The sequence below is a fragment of the Stegodyphus dumicola genome, chromosome 10 (assembly GCF_044657685.1).
Source record: "Stegodyphus dumicola isolate Sdum_Otavi_A_Nest chromosome 10, ASM4465768v1".
In the NCBI taxonomy this organism is placed as follows: Eukaryota; Metazoa; Arthropoda; class Arachnida; order Araneae; family Eresidae; genus Stegodyphus; species Stegodyphus dumicola.
Window position 1 is genome coordinate 143201369 of NC_140777.1, and position 14980 is coordinate 143216348.

The following is a 14980-nucleotide window of genomic DNA, read 5'->3' on the forward strand; positions in this document are numbered from 1 at the left end:
AAAAGTAGCATGGAACGCAATGCGATTGAAGGCCGAAACATCCCTGTGATGGGTGTCCAGCAAGAAACATCCGGTCTTTAATAGGAGATATGATCTCACCTGACTGTTAGGCAGGTTTCACAGCGTCTGCCCATGCTGAGAATGAGGGTGTCAATGAGTTGTTGAGGCATTGCTGCCCATTCGTCTTGCAGCGCCAATCGAAGTTCCGGAATCGTTACTGGTGGTAAGGTACGAGCTGCCAAGCGTCTGCTTAGAAAATCCCATACATGCTCGATGGAATTGAGATCCGGAGATCGTGCCGGCCAATCCATACGTTCAATATCCTCACTCTCTAAGAGCTGTTCGGCAGCTACTGTGCGATGACATGGTGCATTGTCGTCCATGAAAAGGAACTGCGGACCCATAGCGCCTCTAAAAAGACGCACATATGGAAGAAGATTCTCGTTACAATAAGGGTCCCGTTGACCGAACCTGCGTCGAAGATGTGAAGGTCTGTACGACTACCAAGCATGATGCCTCCCCAAACGAGAACACCGCCACCTCCATACCTGTCCCTTTCAATGATGTTCGAGGGATGATTGCGGCTTCCCCGCTCTTTCCAGATGAGTATGCGATGAGAATCGCTACTCAGACTGAATCTGCTCTCATCTGTAAAGAGTACTCGTCCCCATTCATTGCCTCTCCAATTCCGGTGTTCCCGGCACCCTAGAGAACGCCTTCTTCGATGGGCAGGCGTTAGAGGTACACACCGTACAGGGCGTCGTGCAAACATACCACCACCGTGCAGTCTTCTGGCCACGGTAAAACGCGATATCGGTCGTCCAGTCGCCTGTGTCGTGTGTCTAGCGATTTCTCCCGCTGTCTGCCGCCTGTTTGTATATGCCGGTATATTGCCTTTTAGGCCAAAAACAGACCGCTGTCTGCCGCCTGTTTTTGGCCTGTAAGGCAATATACCGGTCATCTGCGGGTGTGCTTCCTCGTGAACGACCTCTACTAAACCCCCGGATAGCTGTTCCTGTAGTTTGAAATTGTCTCCAAAGTCGTGAAACGATGCTGTGAGCAATTCCGAACTCTGCAGCCACACTTGTCACACTGCGGCCTTCCTCCAACTTCCCAATGATTCGACCTCGGGTAAAAAGCATCCAGATGTCGTCTAATAGATTGATTATTCGCCATTTCTCGCAGAAGCAGCAACTCGGTGTGATTTTAACTGCTATACGGCATGCAATCTCTTTGCCAGAAATACTGATCTTACACCGACAACATGCTTAATACTACTCAGACACTCTCCCATTACGTCTACCTGCATATCTGCTCATGTGCTACCGTACATCACCTTACTTAATCTCCTGATTGGTCTTTCTGTCCGCTCTGCCTCTTCTTTCAGCTGATATGCTAATTTTCCGACTTCTTCCTTAATTTTTGCACACCAGTGTATATATACGAGTATAGAAAGAAGAACGTTTGTGTGTTTGTTTGTTCGCTAATAACTCAGTCACTACTATAGCTATCGTCACCAAACTTTTTACAATTCTTTTCTAGGTCGTGGAAAAGGTCGACGTCCACTTTTTTCAAAAAAATGGTACGCGGCCATTGTTGCTGATGAGAGATAATTTAGTTTTCTATCGAAATTCTTATGTGGGTTCCATATCGCTCAAACTAATTCATTTTGCTCAAAATAATGATATATTTGTTTTTATTTTTGCTGACCCAAATAGCAGTTCCGTATGTCATATGGGTATACATACCATATGATTCTATGGTTACGCAGTCAGTTGTGGTACATATATTGAATATTACTTTGTGTCTTTGGCATTTTTTATGTATTACAATAACGCATCATATTATGACGTGCAATTATGCTATTATATAAATTTTTAAATGATGTCATGAGTAAAATAATACATTACTGTCAATCTAATGTAACTAGCATCGAATACTTCCGTTAGTATAAATATATTTAACTAATAATATTAATGACTATTCAGCATTATTTTAATTAATAAATGATGTTTTTAACATTATATATTACGTATTTCGGTACAGAAACATTTAGTTTTGCATGCATTATACACTAATGAGTAGCGAAGTGAAGACGAGAAATTAAATGATACGCTACTGTTTGTTCTTTTACGTGTGTGTGGCAAAACAAATAAAGTCCATTTAACTAGAAAGGAATGCCTTTTAAAGGAACGAAATTAATTTCCTTTTTGCAAAATACAGTGGACTCTGTCTAAGGTGATCACGATGTTTCTGATCTTGTATGGGGGTAGTTGTCTTACAGAGGTGATCTTCAGTAGCAGATTTTTTTTTTTATTTCTAGAAACATTGCTCACGTTCAAAGGTGATCATCTATCAGAACATCATTCTACAGCAAAATGTTCCTTGTATTTCTTTTTATGTAATGAAAGAATCACCACAAAGTATATAAGGCTATTATAGGGTCATTTATAACTTGTCTGCACGATAACTTACGATAACTTCTCCTTTCCGTTTCCTCACTAGAAATGTAAATGATTTAGAGAGTACTTAAGCTGAGGTTTTTGAATTTTAAGACAGAGTGTGTTTCTGCTTTTCGAGGCCACGTCACTTTAGTTCTCCCATCTCTGAAAAGTCTCTAATCCTTCGGCTTTGCATTATTGTTGCCACTATTTGAATTGTTACTCCGGCTGGAGCTTTTCAGCCAGCTTAGATTTAAATTTTAATTGTGTAGTCCTTGACTGCTAGTCTGCATTTTGAACTAGAACTTCACTGCTACTTCAGTTATGTCGCCACAAATGGTGGTTGATCCTGTTAGTACAAAGTTAGCATTTATGTTCAAACTCTGTGTTTAAATAAAAAGGTTTATTTTAAACCTTTCCATTTCTCTGTAGTTACTTCCGACACAGCGATAATTCGCTATGCGTCTACTAAAAGTTTAGAACTAATTTATAATTTCACACTTTCAATATAAATAAATCCTGTAGAAATAACTGAAAGAATAATTTATTTTTACAGCAACTAACTCTAGTTCCTCACACTTTCTTTCACAAATTTAAAACCGAAATTTAGTAATTTAACTTTTATGTATTTATGAGATGGTGTAGAGCAGGAGTTTCCTACTTTCCCTAAGGGCGGAATTTCATAAAATCAGGTAGGGGGAGAGAATGCGATCACGATTTTACTTATCTGTTATATATTTAAATTTATTTTATGAATATAAAAAATTTAATATGAGCACCACATGACTTTCTTACATAGCCTAATAAATTATACAGATTTTTTTCTGCATTTCATATAAACTTATTTCCTCGAATTTCATTATAGATATATTTCTCTTTCAATTAATTCAGTTCTTACTTCGCGGCAAAGTAAAAATACGTAAAATCTCAACACGTCTTCATTAAAAATTGTAAAATACAGGAAAACATAAAACATTAAATACAGTTAAATCAGTTAAAAAAACAATTTCTAAAATTAAAATCAGAGTTTATATGCAAACGCAAACAATTCGGCTAGTGAACAGGGAAGGCAAATTTTTCGATACATAAAACTAAGAGTTTACTTTTGATCCCACTCAGCAAAAGGACATTGAAAGTGTACAAACTGACTTAGTTCACTGTTGTAGTAAGTTTCAAATTTAAACAAATGGCGGTTAGTTAGGCTTAACCCGCCATTTTTTAATTGTTGATCGGCACACCAGCGGCCGAGCGGTAAAGTCGCTGAACACTGGTAGTTCGGTCCGAGGTTCGAATTCCGCGAACGGGCTGGCTGCATGGGCGTTTTCGTGGTTTTCCCCATGTGTAACGTGTATACGAGTCAGTTTCCCTTAGAACGTCCTCCACGAAGGCATCCCTCCTCTTAGGCAGATAGCCCTAGTGTGCTTTTCCGCAATTAAATGCACCAAACACTTCTACAGTAATAAATGCAGCAGTTTATCAACATATAAGAATAAAAATTCTAACCTCACCGAGCCAGGTTATAAGGTATTACTCCCACTTCCCTAGCGTGCCTTCGTGGTGTAACGGTAGCACGCTGGGCCGATATTCCAGAGATCCGTGGTTCAATTCCCGGCGAAGGCGGTTGCATATTTTTCATCTTTTCTGCTTCCAATTAACCTAATGACTTTACAAGTGGCGCCCGAACTAAAAGGGTTGTGGATGATGATTCTTCGAACCCAGGATTTGGCGACTAGGTCTCCTAAAACCCTAGTCGCCCTTTAAAAAGGGGAGTATATAAGGTATTTCTCCCACTTCCCTAGCGTGCCTTCGTGGTGTAACGGTAGCACGCTGAGCCGGTATTCCAGAGGTCCGTGGTTCGATTCCCGGCCATCTTTTCTGCTTCCAGTTAACCTAATGACTCTACAAGGTAACAGAATATATATAATTGGTGCAGCCTATTGCAACGAAAAAGAGTGGTACACTATTACATGCTATAGCAGCAGTCCCATATACAAAATGTCAACGGCTACTCGTTCTTGAGTTATGCGACATACATACATATGTACGTACGTGCAGATGTTAAGAAAAAAAAAAAAACCTCTTCTGAATCCATTTAAAATCCAATTTACTATTCTTTTTGGCAAAAGCTGTCTTTTATTTTGTCCGTACGTACAGGTGTTACGCAAAAACGTCATTCAAATGGTTTCGAGAGCGATTGAAATGGATATTTTCTTTGAAATATGATGCCCGAAATTTTTCGCGATTACAATTTTTTACAATAAAGGGAAGTAAAAACTACTTTTACTCAAATTTTGCTATTTGCCAGCATTTCCTATGCATGTTATTGTTTGATTTAAAAACATGTTAGGAAATAATCTAAATCTAAATAAACATGAATATGTAATTTTAAAGTTTTGGAAAGGAAGGGAGGATATGATTTTATAGCAATTGTGAATGGGATGCAGGGGGCATAAAAGGTTGAGAACAACTGATATAGCGTCATTATGTCGCTTGTGAGCGACAATATTGAAAAATTAACTGTATTCGCTTTGAAATTAAACCCGAAAGTTTTCGATTGCTAGCTGGATGCGATAATTATTATACGACATGAATACATGGGAGTCATCCCCCAAATCATTCCTAAATTCCCTAAAATGTAATTAAATAATGGTAATCATAACTATATTTGGACCTATATCGTATAGAAGAAATAAAGACCGACAGACCGACAAAATTTGTTTAGAAATGTGGGGATAGTCTTTTCAAAATTTATTGTTTATTTGTTTTTTAACGATAGCTAAAATTCCACTCTATAATGTACTCGTATAAAATTTATTTGAAAAATGAAAGACAAATTTTATTTACTTTAACAAAATTATTCTCCGCAAACTATCTAGCACTGTCTTCCCAAGACCTTTTTTCTAGAAACGCAGAAAACGAAAAGTTCTACAGGAGAGGAATTCGGATAGTTATGACAACATTTATTTTGGTTTTCCTAACTTATCATTCTAAAAACTGGTTCAATGACCCTTATGTATCGGTAGAGACATTTTCATTGTGAAATCAGACACTTTGATTATCAACGTATAAAACACGGACACCATGAAAGAACACTGGTTTGAACACATTTTTAAAAATTAAAATTTGTTTTTGAATGTATTTTTTTAAGTTTTGCCGTTACATCCCAAGTTTGCTTAGATCGTAAATACTGTTGAGAAATTTTCTCCTCTTGTCGAGAGCACTTTTCAAAATTTTTATATCTTCCTAGCCTTTTGAAAAAGTGTTTTTTCTCCGTCACAGCTTGATAAGTAAATCCATACTTCATCTAACCCAATTAAATTTCCTCATTTTTCACCAGCAAGAAGTGTCTCTAAAGACGACTGCAATTGATCAACAAGGCGGTGTTCTCCTTCCACGAGATGTATGCCAGGCCTGAAGATGTCTAGAGATCTAGATTGTTGGTAAATTACTTTGGATGCAGTTGGTTGGGGTTTTTTAATGCATTTTTCAAGCCGTTGTAGTCAACTCATTCTCTTTAATAGCCAGTATACAAACATTTTGTATCTTGGCCTGATTTCACACTTTTCTTTGATTTTTAGTAGCTAATGTTTAGAGCACCCTGACTCCTACACGATTCAAACAGAATTTACAATATTTGACAAAGGAACCTTTGAAAACCAAAATGGCACATAGCATAAGTTAACAGTAATTAGCATTGAAAGAAATTTTGAGCTCACCGAGATCCAAAATTTAACTGAGCTAATCCTACGAAATAAAGCATAAAACCTAAAACTGTACCAAATAGTTAACAAAAGCAAGAAATGTATGGTACACAAAGTAAAAATACATAAAGAAAAAGTGTGTACATAAAGTAAAAATAAGTTATTCGCTTTTCGATTTAAATGAACTTAACCAGAATCGAAAAGATAGCAAGCATTCTTGATAGTTTATGTATGTTAGTGTGAAAGATGGCAACGTCAAGATAAATTGTTGGAATTTTCGAAATTTTTAAACAGAGTGAATTGTAGAAGAGAGAATTTGTTCTTCCCAAACATTGCCATACTTTTTGACATCTCTTGAATTGAGTTGGATTGGATTGTTTAGACTATAGCAAAGCACATTATCTCTTTAAAGGGAGGGTGGATGTAGAGGACGATTTAAGAAAAGATGTGTCACATTCGCGTTACACATGTGGAAAATTCTATGCATTCCCGTGCGGCCGCCTGTTCAGCCGGATTTGAACCCAGTGGAACTACCATTGTTTAGTAATTTTATCATTCTATCGAGAATGAACTGAACATGTAATGAATTTTCCCTTATTTGTCGCGTGTCTTTGTGGTGTAATTAGAAGCAGGTTCGGCTAGCAGTCGGAAGGTCCGAAGATTACCCTTTAAAACGGGGTAGGGAAAGAGAATGTAAGGAATTTCTCTTTCCTTCCAGCTTGCCTTAGTGGTGTAATTGTATTCAGTTCTGTCTGCTATTGGAGAACGCCGGATTTCTAATCTCGACGAGGACATATATGACTTCTCATGTTTCCTGCTCCGAAGTAAACCTAATAGATACTAAAAACTTCAATTAAAAACTAAGCGTAAGAAAACTATTTGTGAAAGAGGAAGGATGAGTTCGTGAAGAACCTTCCAAGGAAAACTGATTCATATGTGAGTTTTAATGCATATATATTTGTATATAAGTATATATTGTACAATGTATGTATTGTTATTGGTAAAGATATCTTCAACATCTAACTAGATGAACAAAAAGGAATCTTAGTCACACGACTTAGAACTGAACTATTGAGTTAACTGGAACTCATGGCTCCAACTATACCAATAAACTAAAATACAGAACATTACAGAAGTATACAAAAACTGAAATAAAATCCAACAAACATAAATATTTACAGCACTGTCTTTTCTGATATACCTTACATGTACGATCGACATCTATTTTCATTACGCATGGAAAAAACAAGCGAAAACGAAATACTGCTAACCTAGGTACTCGTTGAGGATATAGCATCGGGCGATCGGTCGTTTTTTCGCGGCTTCACTCGGCTGCTGGTCAGCGGAGTAGTTGACGCATTAGTACAGCAGACGCGGCCTAATATGATCACGGTGTATTAAGACACGGATACTGTTGACGGATTAGCAGAATCCCTTCCGTTTGTACGTCGCTTATTATGATTAACAGTTTAGTTATTGTTATAAAAATGTCATAGAATATATTTTCCACACCGAAGTAAGTTCTAAAAATAAAGTCAGAATAAATTTAAAAAATATTAGATGACTGAAAAATGTTATCAAGTGATTGAGTTACTAAATTCCTTAATTTTTATATTAGTCAACCACTTAAAATTAGGCAATAAAAATAACCTTTTGTTTAACTGGCGCAGATTTTTAATTGTTGGTTTCTAGGGCCATCAAATATAGGTTTCCCTTCTTCGGATAGAAGAAGATGATAAAAATATTTATCAGTGACTTTCTGAAACAAATCCGAGCACATATGTAATAAAATTTCTGAAGAACTTAAAGATAAAAATTCCCTGTAAATGATGATATAAGGTCTCCGAGTATTAAGGCTAGTGATAAAGTATGGGTCTAATAATTTCCAAAAACATTATAAACGGATTAAAAATAAACTTTTTAGATTAAAATAGACAGTCCACCAATAACCGCTTATTTACTTGTTATTATGCTGTTACAGTAAATATTTATATATTTATGCTTATATTATTAGTATAAGATTAGTTAAATTCTATAAATATGTAATTAAGGAACGTTCTATTATTAATCCAAAGGGGCTTTGTACCTGCGGGAGTATTGTTTTCGTTTTGCGATTTTGCGTCGAATCACTCTGAATGTCCGTTTCACTTTTCAAACTGTTGCCATCAAATATTATCGCCCTGTATCATATTTAAAGAAATTAAATAATGAAGACTCTGCATAAATGTATGTATGTTTCTCGCATTGTGATAAAACAGCGGTACCTGGAGCCATCGAATTTTGAATGACGTAATCCTACTGAGAATATGGGCATCTGGAAAACCAGATTTGAAATTTGGAATTAAATTTATTATCGATTTATATTTTTTATTATTTTGTAAACCTTTAACGAATTGTTGAGTAACAAACGCAACGATTTAAAAGCGAGCAATCGCAATTCTACGGAGGAAAAAAAAAAAAAAAAAAAACATTTTTTTATCTTCAGCGCGTGAGACTGCGTATCGGAAATTCTAATGATATGCTCATTTTAAAATTATTTTGCGATATTGCTGTTGAACTGAATGTTATGGTTTAAGTACGAAAAACATGATATTTAATAAATAAATGTAACACACAAAATGTTTAAAAAACTCCCCTTTGGAAGTAATTTAAAACCTGAAACATTTCAGATTTTCTCTTTTTATGTAATTTTTTTTAATTAAAAAAAAATTAAATCAACGGTATTATTTACGTGTACATATTCGACTGTCAGAAACCAGTCTACTCCTTGATCCTCACTGGCCCCTTTAAAATTTATTGAACCCCATGTGGTCAGTACCGGACCCGTTGGGAACCCTTCAGCTAACTCATAAGATCCTACTGAAATGAAATAAGACAAATATTACGTATATTATTATTATTTTTTTTTCATTTCTGTGTAAGGTTTGAGGAGACAAATAAATCGGCATAGTAATCGGTCTCATACTCTGTCAAGACTGGAATGAAAAGAAATGTGGTAAGGTAGGACATTACTTCTCTCTCTGTCTTTTTCAGGTGTTCTATTATTTATAATGAAAATTAAAATGAATTTATTAATGTCAAAAAAAGGAGGTTTAAAATTCTGAATTGTTTTGTGGAAGATTTTAGACGAACCCTTTTGGCTAATGTAATGTAACTAGTATCCTATTAAAGAACATTTTTTTGAAAACATTTATTTTCGTTCCATTGATTCTAATGTAAATATAAAAATATATCCTTCGCTTAAGAAATTTTAAAAAATACGCTTTCGGAAAGACTGAAATGTGAAAAAAAAAGAAACATATGAATACGATAGCGCTCTTGATTTAAATACTTTTTAAACTGAAAAATTAAAGATCAAAGCCATTTAGACATAAAAATAAGGTCATAGAATTATTATTTGGTTGTTGCTAAGAACATTTTTTGCAGTCAAGAATAGCTTTTAAAATCAAAGTTATGTGTTTTACTTAACATGCTGGAAGGAATTATTTGTTGATCTGGTGAAAAGTAAAACGAAGAAGCTATAAAAAACGCAATTACTCTTAACCTAGTTCGAACCACAGATATGGAAAACTATTAGGATGATTTTTAAGAAAGCCAGTCGTTTCAGCATGAAACTCATCTTCAGTTTAAATAAGTGTTACTATCTACATAGGATTATTTATATAAATTAAAATTTGTTATGAATCGTGAGCTTTAATAAATACATTGTGGCAAAATGTTTAGAGGAAATCACAGCTCATATTAAAGTATGCGATTTTTCTGTTTCGTGCTAAACGATGTTCTTCAGATCTCTCTCTCTTCTATGTATATATATATATATATATATATATATATTAAGTGTGTTATTCTCATACCTTTAATAAAATTTAGTATGTTCTTCTTATACCTTTAACAATAATTGTTTACGATTCGATACTCAAATAGCGTCGAAGATGGATGAAAAATTTCGTTTGGAAATAACTTTAATAAATTAACCCTTTGACGCGCGCGATATTATTTTTATAATTTTTTTTAACTAAAAACTCTAGAAATTGAATATTATGATCCTAGAGACAAATAATATATGAATTTAAAAAAATCTACTCTTGCCCATTGTTTTGTGGGTGGTGGTCGCACTGTGAAACCACCGCGCGTCTAGGACTTTGAAACTTACCTAGGTAGTAAGAAAAAAAAACTTACCTTTTTCGTGTGCGTTTCCAATAAATGACGAAATTTACGAATTTTTTAAAACAAATGCATGTAAGAATTGCATAATATATATATTTTACATTATTTTACAAACTAAATTGTCAGAAAAAATTTAAAAATAAACATTTATGTAATTTTTCTATAGCAGTGAAAGTATAAGTATCTACATAATAAGACGTTTGGTTACATGGATTAAAAAAAACCTCAGTAAAATCAGGATACAAAAAAAGACTCAGTGTTTTTTTTTTTTTTTTTCAAACAAATATTTTTTGTGACACTGTTCAAAGCATGTTTTGTCTTTTTTTAGTATATGCATAGACCCACATTGCATGTTTCGCACATGTATCTTCCATGATGTTTCTTCCTTGTGCTACAAAATGTACACTGATTGGATCTAAATTTCCCCGGTTTATGTCCAGCGTTATTTAGTTTCTTTTCATCTGGCACATGACATTTGCGGTTTTTTTATGTTAATGAGGGGGAGGGCTTGGTCGTTTTGGCTTTGGTACGGATCATTCGTTTCCCATTCATACTTATTTTATTCGTATTCCGTCTCAAAATATTCAGAAAATATTTTTAATTTAAATAAAACTTTACGCGATTTCTATTTTTAATTATAGCAAAGTATATTTACATTAAATTTAAACCACAGGAAATAATTTATAAAACCACAATACTAGCTTTGGGAGCAAGTGTGTTGAGGTCAGAGAAAAGTCTCTGGAAAAGAAAGATCTTTTTACTGGGCAGGTGCGTATATTGTTTAGTAATAAAATAACTCTGTGATTTCAAAACCCCTTATCTATATCCGGGTAAAAATAAACATTCCTATTTGAGAAGCAAGCAAACGCCATTGTAAAGAGCAGTGGTTTCAAGGCGCGACCACCAAGCCTCTAGAGCATTGTGACACAATGTTCTAGTGGGGCAGTGGTCGCGACCTGAAACCACAAAGCAAATGCCATACATATAGAGGGTTTTTTTTTACATATGCAGTTTAATTATTGCTATTTTTTATTGTTTATGATAGAAATCATGATGTGCGATGAATAAATTTTGAAATTTAAAGTTGTTTATATTAATAAAAGTAAGTTATTTTGTGTCATTGAAAACGAATTTTAAAAGGCATCCGATTTGAAGTACTAAGACCTAAAACATGTATGATTATGTAGTCATTTTGTGTTATTTAGAGATCAAAGATCAGTAATAAATTTATTTTCACTCATAAATTTCCGAAGAAAGAGGAGAAAAAAATTCGAAAATTGGTGGTTTCAGGGCGCGACCACCGCGCGTCAAAGGGTTAAACTACTCTCAGTTTATACAAACCAACTTGTAAATACATAATAATTAAATATCCGTATATAAACATCTAATAAAAATCCGGCAACATAATTAAGTAAAAAATAAGTATTAAATCAGTTATAAGTCAGATACATTCTGGCGACTGAACTCCATCGACAACAATTCGAAAGCGTGTTGCCAACGTAGGGCAACAAAGAGATGTAAATTAATGATGAGAGGCGTGAAAGTAGACAATAATCTAGTTTCACAGTAAGTAATTAACGCACGTATGTGGTGAGCAAGAAGAATAGACGAAGTTTAAGAATTGTATCTATAAGTAACTGCATTTTGAATTTAATTAATTATAAGTTTTTTTTAAATAAACACAAGTATATTATCAACATGAAATTTAATGCTTTTTAAGAAACGATAAAGCCTTGCAATCAAAACTTATAAATGTCTATAAAACTTCGCGTTTAGTAGAGTTTTATAACTTTCTTTACGCTATATGAATTAAATATTTCTGAAAGCATTCTTCATAATTGTAAAAATGTAGCTATAGAGATAAATATATCGATAGAATAAGAATAGAAACTTAAAAGAAAAGCGTACGTAGATCCATATTGAAGCGGAAGAATTCTGATTGCGTAGTATGCTTATATGTTGATTTGGTAATATCTAAGGGAACTTGGCATTCGAGGCAGTTTTAATTCCATTTTTATTTTCCAGTTGATGTTTGTGGCCACAATCACTTCGCACTTTAGTCATGTTTTTTTGCAGAACATTTACATTTTTGATATTATTGTAACAGCAAGCAAGACTGCGAACTTATATACCTAGCAGGGTAGAGAGCGAAGCAGAAGTGCGTAGTTCCCCTATATGGAAACACACGAAGAGAAAAGTTTTGGTCTGAGTTAAAAAGTTTCAGTTTCCAATTATTACGTCATCAGCGCTGCTCAAGCCATGCAAAAAGGAATGATCTAGATATGACGCAATTCAGAGAAATTATTACGATTTTTAGAAACGAAGGGGAGAATTAAAGTTTTACGATTAGTTTAGATAATAATTTTAATTAACATATTTTTTATCTTACACATACACACACATATATATATATAATATTAAGAATAACTGGCGACCTCAAAATTAACTATTCTCGATTTTGTGCTCGCCCCCTAAATTCACCTGTTCTCCCAATTCGAGATCCTTCAATGTTACATAAGAACCTAAAATTAACCAATCATAACTTGTCTCTACAATTGCATATACTTCGGTATAAATACCGCTCGCAAGAAATTACGTCATTCTTTTCCTAGCTTCCGCCACTGCTAAAATATCCCCGCTTCTAATCCCACTTGCCTAAAATGACGTCGTATCCCTGATAATCTGTTTATATAAGAAATTATCGTAATTGTTTATTATCAAAAATTATATTGTCTACGAAGAATTATTCTGATGTGCCTAGAAATAAAGATGGTAATTAGCTGAACTTGGTATGGTATCAACATCTTCTTCCCGTCTTGTCACTCTGCCATCACGACTACGCATTAAAATATAACATATACATATATATATTCCATAAAATATTGATATTTATTTATATTTTTAAAAGTATTACTTTAACAAAGATTATGAAGGCAGTATACATTGCATTTGAAATTTTGAGCAGTGATAATAAAATGTGGTCATAGTCTTACATACCATAATTAACGCAAAAACAACATCTTTTTCAAATATCAACTTTGTTTGAACATGGAAAATCACGTGAGGCTTATTTGTCAAGGGAGGAGTGCCTTCGTGGAAACCTGTATTTACGTAATTCATGAAAAAAACTAAGTAAAAAAGAAAAAGAAAAGAAAAACTTGCACTCAGTTTGTTCCTAGAGATTCAAATGCGCTTAGAACTAACTACCAATCAGTATTAAGCAGTTTCATCCACTAGGCCAGTACAAATGTACATGTTCCGTTATATCCAAATTCCTAATATTACCAATTAATTTAAATAATCGACGATATTTATACTCGGTTTGCTGGCGGAGAAAGCTTGACAACAAAGGATTTTGTAACTGATGTAACATTTTAGAATTCTGCAAATTTTATAAATCTAGCGCAGCGTTCACAATTCATGCTCTGTTTATTGTTTGCTGAAGCGATGTCTTTTTTATATACTGTTCATTTAATTATATCTGTTACGTGCTGATGTTCTTGTGTGTTGTGGTTAGTTTGATGTTGTTAGTTCCGTTGTGGTTCGTTGGGTATTTTTGCGAGTGATTCTTCTTCTGTAGGTAATTATCTTAAATGTTTCTTAGAACAGTTTTACTTTGCACTTAATTAAAATGCTGTATTTCAAGATGCCTAAGGAAAAAAACGCATTGTGGCTAGTGAAACCATGTTCAAAAGATCTGATTCGTTCAATCACGAATCTTCTTTAAAATCATATTACATTTGTTTCTGTATAGATACATATATGTTAATCATTTATTTATATAAAAAGAAGGCAACTTCTGTACGCACAGTTATAGCAGTGTACACTTGAAAAGAAAAAAATCACTTGTATCAAAAGTAAAATAAAAACTGTTTATTATTATAATAAAAAAAACATAAATCCTGAAAACTATGTATTATAAAAGCACTTATGTCTAAGTTATTGAAGAATAAAATAAAAATGTAACAAAATTTCTTCTCGTGATCACCTTACTATGATGACCACTTCTGAAAATCAGCAATAGTTTTAAGAACAAAAGTAAACAAAGGTATAGGCCATTGCCTTTCTAAAATGACCACCTCCAGAGAATACCAAAATCATCTGGAATCGCGAGCCATTTTAAATTATTTGGAAAGTGTGTTGAAATGTTACGTAATAACGGTTACGTTTTGACCACTTCATATGCATGTCCACCTCTGAAAATGGCCAGCATTTCTACAAATCAGTGCTATACAACATCATCGGTACTGGAATCACTTTTCTAAAGCAATGTCTTTCATAGAAGACCAAAATCAAAACAATCTGGAACCACAGACGTTTCCAGAGATAAAATTAGCAGAATTCATTATAAACCCATAAGTTCAACATACAGTGAATCCTGTTGCAATGTCTACTCGTTCAGATGCGATCTACCCCTGAAAGTGATCAATAATTTTCGAACACTAAGTAAACACTCACAATGAACACGACTTCATTAAGCCAACCACTTTCATAGTAATCCAAAATTACCTGGAGCCGTGAGTGTGGGTGGTCATCTTAAAAAAGTTTCATTAAATTTTATTTTTGTACTCGAAGTAGAAAGAACAGTATTGCTTCTTTAATGCTATGAATTTTTGACGTTTTCGAAACTTTCGCTTAATCTATACAACATGAATTAAAAGAGAAAATGTG

At 34.1% G+C, this 14980-nt stretch overlaps 1 protein-coding gene, 1 long non-coding RNA gene and 1 other non-coding gene across 7 annotated transcripts in view; 2 read left to right on the forward strand and 1 right to left on the reverse strand.

The window, feature by feature from the left end:
* LOC118199053 (uncharacterized) overlaps positions 1-14980 on the reverse strand; it is a 225354-nt gene that overhangs the window by 144691 nt on the left and 65683 nt on the right. The window lies entirely within an intron of this gene.
* LOC118199091 (uncharacterized) overlaps positions 1-14980 on the forward strand; it is a 67063-nt gene that overhangs the window by 7290 nt on the left and 44793 nt on the right. The window lies entirely within an intron of this gene.
* On the forward strand, positions 3990-4061 carry TRNAI-GAU (transfer RNA isoleucine (anticodon GAU)). The gene has a single exon. It is a non-coding gene; the product is annotated as a tRNA-Ile (tRNA).